Here is a 13,923-nt window from a genome sequence, read left to right as displayed (position 1 = left end):
TGTCTGTGTACATCAGTAGAACTGTTAGTTCTGTTTCAGTATAAGACTTCAACCACAAAAGAGACAGCAGCTTTTGTAGCAGGTAGGTAGTGTGGCAATTTTCAGTATTTCTATAAGTAAACTGACCCTCATGCTCAGTTATCTCCTCCTTCCTTGATTTTATCTTCCATCCTTCACCATCTTATTAATAGATATGCTCCTGCCTGCCCCTAGGCCAAGTATTGATGTCTTCTCGAAGACTACATCTCACATCAATACCAAACTTCAATATATTTGGGCAGAACCAAGATAAGGACAGCAGAGCTTATTCTCCAGAGCTCTACTTCAACTACCACACACTCAACAATTCACACAGAAGTCCAGCTTCACTAATTAGAAATTGCTCAACTGGTCCCCAGTGCGAACAACTGTTTTGCTCACGTCTCCATCTCTTTCCCCATTATATCAACAGCACAAGGGAAACACAAAATTTGCCTTGGATCCTGGTCTTATTCTCAGATTTTCTTCAAATGTTTGGATGAGAAATGCACCAATTAAACAGAATTAATTCATTCTTGGTTTTAATGTGGATGGAAATACTGCTCTTATGCTATGCGCTGTTCAAAAGCTAAGAGACCCAATCTCCAAGAAGAGGACTTGGAAACTGTTAAATATTGAGGTTTTAAATATAACTCTAACATTTCCACTTCTGTAGTCTTTGACATACGACTCCACTATGAAGATATGGCCTTATTTTGTCCCTGATAATTAGCTATCTTCCCAGTCACCTTTCAATAAGGAATCAATTTCATTGCATTTAGAGTTTTACCTTACTATGCAAACAGTTATTTCACATATTCAGACAATTCCTGTTCCACAAAACAGGAGGAATGCGGCTTTTACACAGAAACATAATTCTTTCCTATCCTGAGGAGAGGCATTCCTTCGTTCCCATTCAAGTTCTTTCTCAGAGGTTACACGATAGCTCAGTTTAGTAAGAACAGCAGTTTTACCACTTCTGTGCTTAATACAGTCCACATAGATTGAGAAAATAAAGTGCAGTAACTCAGGTCACTTATCAATATGTGTTTCCAATTAAGTCCTTCAGTGTCATCTATTCTTCCAGAGGGGGTCTAAACAAGAAACCTAGCCTATCATGCTGTGGAAAGCTTCCCTCACCTGAAAACACTTTATCTCTTAGATCTTAATTATATATAAGCTTGTGAAATGATAATTTAGCATTTGTGGGTTTTTTTTCCTCCTTGATATTTGACAATTTTTACATCTTGCTTCATGCAGTTTTACTAATATAACATGGCAGAACTAACACCATGTTAAAGTGACACAAATCAAACCCTAAGAAATTTAACAGTAAAGTATACACGGGTTGTTTGTCTAAGAAAAAAAAAAAGTCTCCAAGTAAAGTACTGAATTTGTGTTTGAAGAGATGCTTTTCTCAACATGGCTATATTAAAAAGAAGCTTACATGTCCTTCTTCCTTAATATTATATAGTGAATTAATGCATTTCTACTCTCAAAATAACTCTGATGTAACATACTAATCTAGTGCAGCCTGGTAAAACTAATGTCATCTACTGTCATCCACTAAGGCATTTAATGAAAACTTTATGTAAACGCTAAACAATGACTTAATTGACCTAGCACCAGACTTGATTGAAGCTGCCACAAAAAGCACTCAAAAACTAGGTAATGCAGCATTAAGGCTGCCGGTGCAACCCTTATTTGTCAGTGTAGCACACATGCTGTAACACTCAAACCAGGCAGTGCTTTTCCATAGGACCCCCTACTTATCTCTGTACACATAATGGACCTCCTGTGGAGATGAACACTGATGCCTAGTGATTGAGCTTATTGTCTGTTGGACCTCTGCGTTATTTATTGAGGAAAAGGAACAAAAGAAGGGATCATGCAAGCGAGGACAACAATTGAGACAGTAAAAAGCCACTCTGGAAAAAGATAGCTACCCCTCCTCTAACACTCATCTCTCCTGTGGTAGGCAAGTCTCCTGTGGTAGGAGAACCCAAACCAGCCAGTTTTGTACCCCACTTCTGAAGCCTTGTAGCTAGAACAGGAGCCAGGATGCAAAAGTATTAGCAAAGGAGACAAGTGAGAGTGAGTTTTCTACCCCGAGAACTAAAACACTCCACAGAGAAACGAATCAAAGCCTAGGGTACTACGCTGGCTCCTCTTGACCACAAAAAAAAAAAAAAAAAAAAAAAATCTTCCTCTTTTTCTCTCCTAAATCAACACATAACAAAGCTGCAGCAAATGCACAGCAGAACAGAGCTCAGGCAGCCCATACAACTTAAAGGCTGCCCATTAAGTGCTCTGTCTTAGTATAAACATAGATCCATCCTTACCTTCCCACACCCAAACGCAGGACTCTGCCACCTCCTTTTCACTGTCTAGAGGCCACCCACAGCATTGTGGAGAGCAGCACCTTCTTGCTCTTTGAACTCACTCTTGTTGTCTCAGCAGACGTGAACTGCAAGTCACATCCTGCTCAGATTCTACATCATGAACCTGCCTACAAGCAGAAACATCACAGATTAAGTAGCCGCCCAGCTAGCCAACTGGTCTTTCAAAAGGTTTTTACAGCTTTAACTTTCTAACAGTGGGTTAACACAGTGGGGACAGCAACATGGGCAAATCCACTTCAAAAGCATATTCTAGAAAAATGAGATTTTTAAAACCAGCAGTTCTCACGCTTTGCTATATAACAATATAGTCCATAAATACAAAGTTTAAATTTGCACATTGATATATACAGGTGACTGTAGGTAGTCAGGTCATTTTGCTACACACTGTTCATCACTTTAACAGATAAACTGCTGCTTGGAACAAATACTATTTTAGTAATCAAAGACACCAAATCTGCAAAACAACTTTGCAAAAACATTCTCAGGCTCCTCTGGGAAACCAAACAAAGAGCAAACAAGAGCACAACTATTTATACATCTGCCAAGCAAACATTCTACAGCAGTCAACATAGTAAGAAAAGAGAAGGTATGAAATATAAAAAAACCAACCCTCCCATCTTGTGGGGTGGAGGGGAAGATAGTTACCGCTTGACATTGATCTAATCAATGCTACCATTTTTACTCAGCATTTTGTATTAAATTTATTTGGAAATACATCTACTTTAATAGTAACATTTGTTTTTCTGACAAAGTCGAAGCACTAACTGTATGTATTTCACCTCTCCATTGCAAAGCTTAGAATTAGGTATTGCATCATGACATAGCTGCTCTTCACTGGAAGGTGGCAAACACTAAGCCACGAGGATTCACTTGCACTGGCCCTGCTTCATCAGATGGGAAAAGCCCAGTTTTTAAGTAGCAGTACTGTGTGAGTTGCCCCCAGCTCCCCCAAAAATGTATCCTGTTGCTCCAGGGAAAGGGAAAAGAAGAGAAAATTTGCTTATCTTCATTTTCACAGCAGTATCATCACCATCTAGGGACAGTAATCTAGGAACACTCTCACATATAAAGCTTTTCCAATATTCTCTTGCCATTACACAAATTTTAAACACATTTTTTTTGCCACAAAGGAAAGCTGATAGCTTCCAAACCGGGGTTTGTGTCAGGGCAGAAGGCAAACCTTTTTGGAAAACCAAATATCACTTCTTCAATATTCAAGTTATCACTGCTTTTTACATACAGGTCAGACAGAGGTAAACTTACTGAAGAAGGTGGGGAAAAAAATACTCCTCTATTTCTTAACCTCATACATATTGGTTCTAATAGCTTCTAGGTTAAAACTTCTGTTCAGTAGAGTCAGGAGATACCATTTCCATAGAGAAGCTCTTAAACAAACAAACAAAAACCCGCATTCCACTTTGTCAGGGAGTTAAACTGCGCTATAACAATAATCATCAGTAAGTGATCAGACTTCTCAGTGCTGTCTATTTAAGGCACCAGAAAGCCACCTTACAAGGCCTGACACAAGTCTTCACCTGAAGTTATCCACTATAAAGTTTAACGGGAGAGAAAAAAAAAAAAAAAAGGTTACACTACACTACTCAGTTATGCAATCACAAAGGTACAAATTTAGATTTATATTTAGTTCTTCAATTCCCACCCAGAGTTCAACTCAGCAAACTGATCTACTTTTAGCTTTTGACTCTTTTGGACATTTCCTTCCTTCATCTGTGTAAATGCGTCACAGCTTCTCAAATGTTTCCCTTTGGCTGGGGAAGGATGCATCTGATTCCAAGCTTAAAAAAAAGAGTTAACATACATGCCAAGTGGTTATTGTTAGCTGAGTTGTACTGAGTTGTTCTGAGTCAAGGATAGGCAAATTTGACTCCAGTCCTTGCATCGTATTACAAAAGATATTGCTCTTTCTGCACTGACGAGTAACAGAATGTCATGGCTATCCTCTGCAAGGATTGCCAATAGCCAAACCATATTTTATCACTTTCTTACAAGCAGGCTTGCCTTGGTTCTGCTGCCTTGGTAATTCAATAGACAGTCAAATTTTCCCATAATGGGAACAGAAATGATGTCCAGGTTTGTAACTTTGCTCAACCACCGAGGCAAGAAATTCAGTCAAACTGAGCATCCTTGTTTTCCTTCCAAAGACAGCTTTCCACTACATTTGGAGAAGCTGGGGGTTTTTTAATTTTTATTTACTTATATTGTAACTTGTTGATTGTCTTGTTAATGTTTTATATTAAATAAGCCATTATGGCTGACCTCATCTTTCCATCTGAAAAGGTGCCATTGTCCTAATAAATTTTAGTTGGCTTGCCTTTGTTGTCCTTACAGAAGCCTGGCTCCACAGTCCTGTCAGTCAAGCAATGCACAGCACTGATGTCCTCTTCAAAATTTGCAAGCCATGGCAAGTTCAAGTCTAACAACTTCCCTTAACTGCAGAAAACAAGTACTTGAGAGACATAAAGTGAGACTTTATGGGGTGCAAAGCAAGAGCATAAGCAACTGCTGTAACTGTCCCATTTCCATTCTTTTAGGACCAACCTGGAGAACAATATGCAACCCAAACGGACTTGCTAAATAACATCAATAAAGCAAATAAATACATGAATACAGGGATAAAAGCTTTATTTAAAACGGTATTTAAAAATTTATTTAAAATTAAAAAAAAACTTGCCTGTCCAGTTTCTTTTGCAGAGAAATCATATCCTATTTTATTTCTCTATAGTAACAGACAAAAAGAGGCCTCAAAAGATGGGGTTTAGTATCTTCTCGAGTCTGATCTTAACCACACTATGTACCATCAGCTTTTGTGTAGAACAGGACAATACAGTCAACTCATATTTCAATTCACCTTGATTTGATATCTATGCCTCTAATTCCAGAATTACTAAAGGCCAAGACATTTCAACCTCAGCCTAAATTTTTTAGAAGGGGGTGTAGCGTTTTTATGATCTTGGAAACCATCTGTGCACTCAATGCTGCATAACCCACCATGTCCAAAGGTTAGTGACATGATAAACTTTTGGAAAACGAAGGACTTACTACCTTAATGCTTGTAGAAAATTATATCCAATAACATACAGCCAACTCTACGCAATGGGTACAGCAAAGTCCATTGTGTAACTTAAGGGGTTAGCCAAGTAATATTTAGTATTTAAACACTCCATTTATTCTAATTCACTTCTTGGGATGTTCTTGATGCATCTTCCCTTTATTATCTGGGCCAAGTCTTCAGAAATGTCACCTCATTTCATCCCAATATTTAACATCTGCTTGGATTCTGAAAAAAACAGTCCTCAAGACTTCAACATTTGAGACTTTTCTTTTTTCAAGCAATAACATTTCTCATTGTTTGACAGCCTCAAAGTTATTTACCAGCTATGTGACCATCACAAAGCTTAATTAAAAGCCTTTGACCAAATGCCTTGACAAAGTATCTCATAAGGCAGAAGGTTTCACTGATGCACAAAAAGGCAGGAATTCAGTATAAAATCTGGAGGTTTTGGATTTAAATTCACTGTTTTATGCAAAAAGTGAGGTACTGACTAGATAAAAACAAGCACATAGTTAGCATGCCCTTGTGAGCTCTACTGGCTGCAGTATATTTCCCTGATCATTTTTAGCACTTAGGAAATCTCACTTCACTATGATCCTAGACCCTCAGTCTCTAATTGCCAAACAGTTATGTATGAAGCTAACCACAAAAATCACTACTGGTTGTTTACGGTCTGCAGACACCTCACAAATAACTATTACTGCTCATATATGCACTAAGCCTACAAGGAAACATGAGTAACTGAGCTCTGGGTAGTTTCAGAGATGACTAGAACACACTGGGACTACTCACAATAGTCCAGTTCAGCGCCTGCCACCTAGAATACTTTCTTCAATTTTTTGTTGAAAAGATTCATCATTCAAACTCAGTTTTCTAAGCTACCTGGAATATTTAGTTTGACACTAATACATGCAAATGTATATCCCCACGCATACTGGTAAAACAAACCGTCCTGAATCTCAGCCTCACATTCTAATTCTGTAACCCAAGTCAGTAACATTAAACTGACCCTTGCACAGATTTGTAGGAATTACCTGAGCTACCTGTTGAAATGCTATAAAACATACCAAGCAAAGCAAACTGTTGCCATATTTTGAGTGTTGGAAGCCTATGCTTTTCTTCTTATCATTTACATCTTGCTTCCTTATCTTAGGCCCTAAGAGACAAAAAACTTAAGGAATTTTCTCATTTCCCTGCGAAGGTTCCTTTTTTTCTCTTAAGGATGATAGAAAGAAAATAAAACAACAACAAAACACCATCAAACGCACACAACACACAGCATAATTTCAAAACAGCAATACTGATTGCAGTTCTTAAGTAAGGTCCAGGTTACAAAACATCACATTCAAAGTACCAGCCAGATGCACAGTTCAGCACTGCTCACTAGGAAAACCTGTTACGTATTTAGTGTTTCTTATTAACCAGTGCTGTTGCTACTTACGCATGGCAGTAACAGTGACACAGAAGATGAAACAAATTTGACTAAATGATCTGAGAAGACTCCACTCAACAACCTCGGGAAACAACCCTATTTTTTAAACAAATACACAATGACATTTCTCCTCCTCCATGCAACCACAAGATGCTGAGATCAAAAGATCCAGTTTCAGATGAGTTAGAGCAGTTACTTGGCAGAGAAGCCTCTGAAAAGACCTTTGTATCTTTAAAGCAGTCTTGTCAATCAGACAGTTTGGTGAAGCTTTGTGGACACAATTCATTTATGACCCTCCTCTTTGTATATCACTGTAACAAACTACTCTAGAGGCTGAAAATCAGATGCTTTAATGTACTGTAGTGTCTACTGCTAAAAGCAGTTGAGTTGTTCCTTGTCATTTCAATTCCTCCTCCTCACTACTGGGTAAGTGATCTGTTTTCTCAAAACAGCAGTATCCTTCCTGAAGGAATATGACTCAGCTTTGCAGATCATCAGCATTACTTCACCAGTAGTCTACTTCTTGATTTCGCTGCACCAAGAAAAATGGTAAGTTAAACAAAGATACAAATCAAGCAAATTTATTTAGGAGAACCACCAAGTACATGCAACCATTTCAGTCATTAGATTTAAAATAACCTGCTATGACCTTCAATATTTTTCTTTATTTTAACCAGTAGCCTTTTTTTATTGTTTATTTTTATTTTTTTTTTTTAATATTAGACTTGGTTCTCAAGATCATCAAGCAGAAAAACTAGTTTCTTTTGTTCTCATTAAAATCATCACCCACTTTCAGAAGAAAAACCCTCAACCACTAGCTCATTTCCAAAGTTTCAATGTCTTTCCTATTTTAACAATTTTGCTGACCACAAACAGCTATTCCAGCAATTTCACCTCCTCCTTCAAGCTGCAGACCAAAATGACAGTGCAGTTTCACCTTATTAATAAACTGATCTAATAGTCTGCATCTAAACAGGCCCATTTCTTGATACTAGATTTTTTTTTTTTTTTTTTAATTTGTAATTGAAAAAGAGGAGAGTAACAAGTATTTTCTCTTCATATTGGGGTAGGGAAAGTTTTTCCAGTCTTTATTCAGATTTTTTTTTTTTTTTTTTTTTTTTACCTAGATGGTCATCTTATAAGGAAAAGCTTTTGGAAGCCATATGACATTTCAGGTTGAAACTTCATACCTGTTTCAACCACGTAGCTGTGGGACACATTTAACTGGAGAGAAACCACTTATTTAAGAAATATTTACTACCCACCTTGTTTACAAGGTGACCAAGCTCCATAATTAATGAAAGCCTCAGCTACACCAAGTCTCTTCCTACCTCTGTCAGCTCCTTCCTGAGCACATCAGCACTTCACACCAGCTCAGACATACTCCTCTCAAGGACGGGCCTGGCTTCTCTCTAACTCCCATTTACCTTCCACTCCAAATGTGCATTTAGTTTATCAACAGTCAGCTATTGCAGATGCTACAAGCAATTCTCAGTCCCTCTTATAAATATTCATGACTTCTGCCTCCACCTATTTTCAAACACACCCTAACCTCTAACTTTCTCCATCCTTCACCATCCCCTGAGAAGCCTGGTTGTTCCACACTAAGCCAAGTTGCACGAAAACTGCTGCATTTCACACTGCAGCTCTCTGTCCTTGTCTTCATTGTTCTAGGAAACATCGCTCCAACAACGCTATTCCCAGAGTAAATTCCCCACTGTAACTTCATTGTTTCTGTAGTTATTTTTGTTCTGCTAATTGCATATCAGCAGCCATCAAGATTTGATATTTATCTATGGTGTTTTTCAAAACATCATTGCCCCCCACATACATACACTTCAACCATCTTATTAAAATGGGTACTGCTGGAGCTGGATTCAGAACTTCCTAAGAGGACTCCTTTTCAGCCCAGGTCAACCAATACTAGTGACAGCAACATTTTTTGCAACCTTCTCTCTGACTAAAGCAACTCAAAGGACAAAGTAACAGATTCTTCAAAATCCAACATACCACCTTAAGTTTTTTGTTGTGTTTTTTGCTGTTGCCACTTTAAGCTGCATGAAAGAATGGTCAACTTGTTTCATACTTCACATTCTCTGCATGCTCACCACTCCTTAAAACCCCCCAAACACACTTCAGCTCCTGCCAGCCATGGGCCCAAGAATTAATACTTGCAGAGGACAGCATGAAGATATCATCTGGGTACCACCAGCCAACATTTCATTTTTGGTTTCACTGTTAAGATTATTTTTGTTAGACATTTGCCACTACTCTGTGGCTAACTCCAGCTGCCACTATAAGTAAGCCATACAGCCACAGCTCTGATTATGTTCTCTGGAAGTTGGATACGACACATCAGCAGGAGATGGATGAACCTTCTTAGAAAGTCAATATCTTAACTTTATACACTGCGTGTTCTGCTTCATGGATTTAAGCTGAAATTTGACTTGTTTTTCATGTTTGATGCCTAATATGAAAACTATTTTGCCCATGATCTAAAAGCTGGTGTGTTTTTTAATAGTAGGATCCATGAAAAAAATGTTGCTTTTTCATAGTATGCTTGTTTTTTTTCTTTTCCATGTAACATCTCCCACCCTTCTCCCTTTTCTTCCCCTCTTCCTAGGAGTCTTTCTCTACTACAGTAGTATTTTTAATGTTGTCTACCACAGGCAGCCAACTTTCCAGGTCACTATCACACAGGACACTAATGCAAGCAAGCAAGGCAACAGTATATAAAACAATATGATCAGGATGAAGTAAGCTCTTGAAATAGCAAATTTCTGAATATATCTTCTGGTGTTTAGAGTATTATTTGTTCAGTGTTGTTCATGAAAACTAAGCAAACCACATGATCATTATTTAAGAGGGGAAAAAAAAAAATCAATCATGTTTTCATGATACTCATTAATATTTCCTATATGGTCTCAGCTACTCAAGCAATCATCAGCCTAGGCTGCTATAGACTGAACTGCTTGAACGCAGAGTGATCCACATCTCAAGTCACTAATACCGCAGAAGTCTTCAACTACAATAGATTTCAGCATTTCACTTTCCCAAAATACTCACTAAGACATTTTGACACCTACATATATCTCAAAACAAAGTTTTAAATTCTCATATCATTAAACTTATATTTAAAAGCACATATGTAAGCAGGAAAGAGTTTGCGTACTATGTTAGAACCAGGTGCTATTCAAAGCTATTCTGGTTACCAGCCTGTTCTCTGACTTGACCTCATGACACCCTCTCCCCTAAGATCCACATTCACCTTACAGACTTACTCCTCCTCCTAAGAAAGGGCTGCTACCACTTGGCATAGATTCATTTTTAGATGGAAAAATCTTCCACATTCCCCCACCCCCGATCAAGTGATGAAGTATGATTAACAGTTATATTTCGTTTTGACCTGGCAAAGCTTGTGACAAGTGACAAGACTTCCAGGGCCTCTTGTTTTTCCTTTGTTTTTTCAAGCAATTATTTCTCTCCAAAAGGTCCCTGCCCCTTGCTCAGTATGTAAATTGTGCTACTTCTGGAAATGTAGAAAGAGTTCTTATAAACAGATGGTGACAACACAAATCTCCTCCATGGCTTTGAAAACTGTACAGTTTGTCCATCCATGAATGCAGCCACTACACAGTTTGCAGAAGCCACTCATATCAAATATATCTTACAGGAAGTAACTATATCCATTTTAATCACAAACTGTGAAGAGTTATCAGTTGATAACTTTTTTTCCACACTAAGACTTTTCAGAGTCATTTGTAAAGGCACTTGCTACACTGTCTAGCCAGGAGTTCACTGAAGTACTTACAAGCCTCCTTCTCTGCATCCTTTGATATTCACAGATTCCTCCATCATCCCAGAAAGGTAAGTTTAATTACAAAATGTATGATCAATATATCTTTTACTTAGGTGAAAAAAGTTTTGTTCTTTATGCTCAAAACCAAAATTCATTAAATTCATCTAGTGAAATTTTTTTGGTTTGGAGGACACTGTTAGAACAGTATGATTTAAACCTGACAGCCTTCATTCTTGCATGCTAAAGATGTCAGCTGACGGTTCCCTTCTCAAAATATTGAGGACTCAAACTTATAAAGATATAAGCAACAAAAACAACAAAAGAACAACCAAACAAAACCTCTGTATGGTTACTGCCCTCCAAGCCTGATGGCAGTCCCTCAAATTCAACTTTGCTCTTATTAGCCATTTTCAGCCCTTCCTACTACATACAATTTGAAGTTGAAACTTAGAATACATTTTGAAAAGTTTTATCTTAATAACTTGTCATACAGAATAGATCTCGTGTACTTAACATATGTATTAACACCCCTCTTCCAAGCCACTTACACCCTCTGCTGCTGGGTTTTCCTGCAGTAATAGTCCTTCCATAATTCTAAGAGATTTTATTAGTCCTTTCGAGTCACACCAGTGCACTTTAGTAAGAAAAAAGGGAGGCTTGTCTATACATCTTCAGCTCAAAATATATCCCTCCTGTCCGTTTAGACAGTCATCTCTAATCTTCAATTTACATATAGGACAGAAAGGCACTTCCTACTACCACTGTGTTTTCTCTGTCAAAATGTAATCACTTCGCTTGGCACTCAACTCTGCTGCTTAACAGTTTTACTCCTAATCCTGCCACAAAGAAGGTGACAGATCTAACAAGGTGTTCTTGTCTTTTCAACTTCAAATAATGAGATTTAGATACCAAATGGATAACAGAAAGCAAGCTGCCTCAATTTCTTCCAATTCCAATAAAGGGATTCTTCATTGAAATTCAAGACACACAATCTTAATATTTTCATAGTACTACCTCACTTCCAGTTCAGCTTTCTTCACATTTCAATTGCAACTTATTTCCACCACAACTCAGAGTTTACATTTACATAACCAAAGTGAAAAATGGAAATGTACACATTTCAAGTGATGTGAACCAGCTGCTGTTCAATATCCTAACAAAACATCTTCCAAATAATGAAATTCCATTCTTTAGGCTCTTTTAATTCTACTTCAGGCTTAGTCTTACAAAAGGACGGGAGGAAAGCAAATAACCCCACTGGCGACTCAACTGATCAATTTCATCTAAGATTAGAACTGATTGTTTAGGCATTTTTTTGTTGTTTGTTCGCATTTTTTGGCTTTTTGGTTTATGGTTTTTAATTTTTCCTCCTGGAAAACACTGTAACATTTTTACTCATTTTCTCTTTTAAGTAACAGCTACAGCTTTGCTGAGATTCTCTGCAAGTAACAGGAAAAAGGAAGCATTTGTCATTGTAAATACTGTGAAGAGAAAAATATTTTGTCTGCTCCCACATACATCAAACAAATTTTTTTTTCCTTGTTCAATGATAGGTGTGTCCATTGTATTTCACTGGGGAAAAAAAAAAAAAAAGTGTGCCTCCTGTTCAAACAAAGAGAAGCACCAGAGATCTCTTAATAGATCCTTTCCTTATAAAAGAGTAGATCATGTACAGAGGCAGGGTGTGAAGAGATGTTCCCAATACCAAGCACCCACAAGAGATGCCAGAACATTTTCCAGTGTATGTCACAGCCCAGGCTGAAGCAGATAACCTCCACATGTAAATACGGAAATGAGAATGTCAGTTGTTAAATATGCTCTAAGAGTTTTTTGATAAGCATTTGACATGCCCTTCCACTGCTTTAAGATTTTCAGTTGCTGCAAGACTAAGCTCATCGCAACTTCCCTGTTATCAGAAGTTATTGGTATCAAAAGTCATCCCTGCACCACTTACAAGCTTATCAACTCTGTGTCATCCCTCTACCCACACATAAAAGTGGAAGTTGACTATTAATACAGCTGGCAGGGTCTTCCAGAACAGCAAGGTTACTACACATGTACCCATTTGTAACTACACTAGACAGACTGTAAACCTACTGTTGTAATCCATCATTTTGCTTTCAATGGGATATTTTCCTGAGAACGACAAAGCTCAGTCCTTCCACGACAAAACCCACCAAGGCCAGCATCTTGACTCGACAAGGAGTTTCACAATCATTGCTGTCACGTGAAACAGGTTGCCGAGGGAACATAAGGCCCTTCAGAGGGGTAGCAGCCCCCTGTTTGGACCGTCTGCTCAAGCAAACGCAGCTCTGAACCCTGCTTCAGGGATGCCTGCTGGAAATCACACCTCCTCCTTCATCCTCATTAAATCAAACACATTCAGCTGCAAGCACCAACCGCAAACAGCACTGGTTACGCCGTTTCCCACTTCCCTCGCGGACTTTCCTTAAAAACCCAATTAACACAGCTTTTATTATTATTACTATCACCATCGTTAGTATTTTCTACACACGAAATCGGCAGTCCCCCTCATCTGTCCAGCGGTGAGTCTGCATTTTCCGTGCTCGACGCTACTTTTTAGGCACCCAAACGGACCAAGTGCCCATCCCTGCCTTGCTGCCCCGCCCGGGGGGTTCCCGGGGGGGCGCGGAGCCGCCGGCAGAGAGGAGGGAAGGAGGGAGGGATGGGAGGAGCTGCCGGAGCTCGGGGGAGGGCAGCCGGCACCGGAGGGAGGCTTCGCCGCCGCCGCCCAGGCTGCCGGCAGGGCTCCGTCCCCGCCGCCGGCGGTTCGTGCAGCCCGGGCAGCCCTGCCCTCCGTCCCCGCCGCCATTCCCCGGGGGACAACGTCTCGCTGGCGGGGACAGTCGCCCTTCCCGCCCGGTTGCGTGTCAAGAGTAAACAGCGAGGGAGAAGGCGGCCTCCATTTTTTTTTATCCCGGCAGCCTGTCAACAGGCTCCCCCCCTGCCCCTCCCGAGCCTCCGCGCCGAGACTGCCTTCCCTGCTCGGTAGCGCCCGAGAGCCGCTGCTGCCCGGCCTTGGACACCCCTTAACGTGGACTTGGGTTTTTTGTCTTTTTCTTCTCCTTCCCACTATAAGCACCCTCTGTGAACGGTGCCCTCTCCCGCCCCTACCCTCGGTCGCCACACAGCAGCACGACACCGGCGGAGTGCGGCCAGAGGCGCGTTGCCTTTTATA

The 13,923-nt window shown here is 39.6% G+C and overlaps 1 protein-coding gene across 7 annotated transcripts in view; it reads right to left on the bottom strand.

Annotated features, from left to right (window-relative positions):
- The window catches only part of TRIO (trio Rho guanine nucleotide exchange factor), a 256,340-nt gene that overhangs the window by 240,988 nt on the left and 1,429 nt on the right, over positions 1-13,923 (bottom strand). The gene's annotated exons all lie outside the window — the stretch shown is intronic.

The sequence above is a fragment of the Streptopelia decaocto genome (assembly GCF_964273445.1).
Source record: "Streptopelia decaocto genome assembly, chromosome: 2".
Classification (NCBI taxonomy): Eukaryota; Metazoa; Chordata; class Aves; order Columbiformes; family Columbidae; genus Streptopelia; species Streptopelia decaocto.
Note: the sequence above shows the minus strand (reverse complement) of the source record. Positions and strands in the feature narration are given on the sequence as shown.